Here is a 2,922-nt window from a genome sequence, read left to right on the forward strand (position 1 = left end):
TCTCGGAAATTCGATATTTCCCACTTTAACCGGGAAATAATTTATGGAACTCTTAAGAATAATAATACAAAATAAAATGCTTATTTTCTTCATGACATATTGCAGCGTTGTAAATAGTTTATCAATGTGGGTCGATTCTTCTTTTAAAAAGGCGTGTGCCCTCATAATCAGTATGGAAGCCCAATCCTGCCAAAATTAATAATAAATAAATACAAAAATAATCCATCAAGAAATGTAAAAAAGCGAAAATAAATAATACAGAAATAAATTTTCTAAAAATAACAACAAAAAAAATTATATTAAAAATTATATTATTTAAACATTTATTTATGTACATTTTCGTATTTATTTCATGCATTTATTCTAATATATGTATTTCCAAATTTTTTGACATTTTCACATTTATTTATTTTCGCAATTATTTATTTCTACATTTCATATGGTATTGAGGGGGCGTGTCTTGCTTCAGACATGCCAGTCGAGCACAGGGTGCTGCTGTAGGCCACAGTCCACAGGTAAACTTTAAGCCCATACATAGTAACAGCTTTTGCTTTGACAAAATGACATGCAATAGATGAGTGTGATCACATGAAACAATAATATATATTACAGAATTTACTATAGTATACTGCACCATACTATATTATAGTAATATATACTGTAGTGCACTATAGTACTTTAATAGGATTTAAAAGCCCTTTAGGAAATCAACCATGATTTTATCATTTTGTAAGTGTAGAAAAAAACACAAACAAATATTTTCAAAGGAAAACTTCATGGAGTCTGTAGGTACCCACCGCCAATGTGTCCACATCTTCTCCAGCCAGACCCCTTTTAAATCAACCAAAGTTTGTTTTTTAAGAACCTGAGCCTCCCTGTTAGCCACAGGTGATAACCATAGATTATTTAGATGACTGCACTCCTGAGCATCAGAAAAAGATACTTTGAGCATTACAAAAATCACCTTCGAGCACAAGAAAAATATCATCTGAGCATAAGAAAAAGTATTCTAAGCACACAAAAACTTCTAAGCACACAAAACCATCACCCAAGCACAAAGTCTTTTGTGCCAAAAAAGGTTTATGAAATTCTGTTTTGTATTCATACTGTAATACTAATTTAAATGTGTACCTGTGGTTAGAGCGTTGGGTTTGTGATCAGAAGGTTACCGGTTCGAATCTTAGTAACAAAGATAAACATATACGTAATGATATATTGATTAAGTGATAATAATGACCACCAGTGTAAAGTCCATTGTTAGATCCAACTAAATGCCTAGTGACACAGAAAAAGCTCACCTTAAACAAAAACGGTTTAAAAACTGTAGTGCACTATAGTAGTTTTGGAAGCTTGCGTTGCAATCTGGAATCAGAAAGCTTCCAAAACTACCTTAATTTGCATTTTGGGGGAAAATGGAGGTCCTACAGATGTTAAAGTACTTGAAGGTGTGTAATTAATGGCAGACTTTTCATTTTTTGTCAGAGTTACCCTTTAAGACTGATGACCCGCTGGCTAACTTAATGATTTACACTATTAATGTTCTCAGTTAATGTAGTCCGAGCCTTGATTTTATTATTATTTGCATTGTAATCACAAAATTTCTTCATTTAAATTGTTTTGGCAGCATTCTTTTACTCCAATACGGAAATGTTTTCAGTAATGATAAACTGTATTCAGCGTGCCGTCGGCCATTTTGTTTTCAGTTATTTAGTGTCAATGTTTTCTTTAGATGATGTCGATTGTGTGCTATTTAAAGTCAGATGTTGTAAATAATAATTACTATTATTTGTGTTTAAAAGCGAACTGCACACGCAAACATCTCATAAAGATGCTGTATCGTCAGCTTGCCATTAATCTGATGAACATTATAATAAAGATCAAATTTTTATTAAAATTGTTTTGGCAGCAATCTATTCCTACAATACAGAAATGTTTTCAGTAATGAAAAACTGTGTTGAGTGTGCTGTCGGCTATTTTGTTAAGAATTGGGACCAAGGGTGCCTCCGAAATGGGTAGGTTCTTAATTTCAGTAAGTACTTACTTAACAAGGGCTAAATAGGTACGTGGTGTTTTGCCTGAACGGGTGTAAAATGAATGCGATCTGGTGTCATGAAAAATACGGTCCCTGTGTGAATTGTGTCTGCTGAGGACCCATTTTAGTAGGTAGTTAGTTCCTGATCACAAAATTGTTATCTTGATATATTGTTGTATGGCTAACCGAAGCTGAGTTAGCTTCTAGCAGGCTAAAGACGCCGAGTAATATATAAGCATTAAAATGACATGTAAAAATTTTAGATTGCAACATAAACGCCAGTATTTCTGGGTCAACGTCTGCTTAACAGACAAAAAACATCACTTTTGATATTTTAAAATTTCCATGGTTTTATTATAATAAATAACTAAAACATTAAGAACAAGATTTGTTTGATTTCACCCATATCCTAATTTATATGCTATTATATGAAGCATTTAGTGAAAAAGACAGTATTAGCAATTTTAACAAAGTACCAGCAACATAAATTGTAATGTAATTTTGTCCGAATTTAAATAAGGCACTAAAAAGGGTACCCATTAGAAGTTATTTTAGACTGCGTTCAAATACCCCCACTTGCAGTCTTTGAACTTGAGCACTTGACTACTTCCTTGACGTATTTCCTGTTTTTGGCCCAAGTGTTCTAGTGGGCTTGAAGATCCCACGTGAACATGTAGTATTTCTAAACTGATGGGACACACTTAGCAAGTGCAAACATATATATAACTTCCTGTCCCGTGCACATGCTCTCAAGTGGCCAAGACCGCAAATGGGGGTATTTGGACGCAGAATTTGTTTCCCCTAAACCAGTTAAACCCAAACCACATACCCCCCACCATGCCTCATGTTTCTAGCGATTTCATTGGTCAACTCTGTTAATATTGTAGTAT

This window comes from Barbatula barbatula, assembly GCF_947034865.1.
Source record: "Barbatula barbatula genome assembly, chromosome: 14".
NCBI classification, from domain to species: domain Eukaryota; kingdom Metazoa; phylum Chordata; class Actinopteri; order Cypriniformes; family Nemacheilidae; genus Barbatula; species Barbatula barbatula.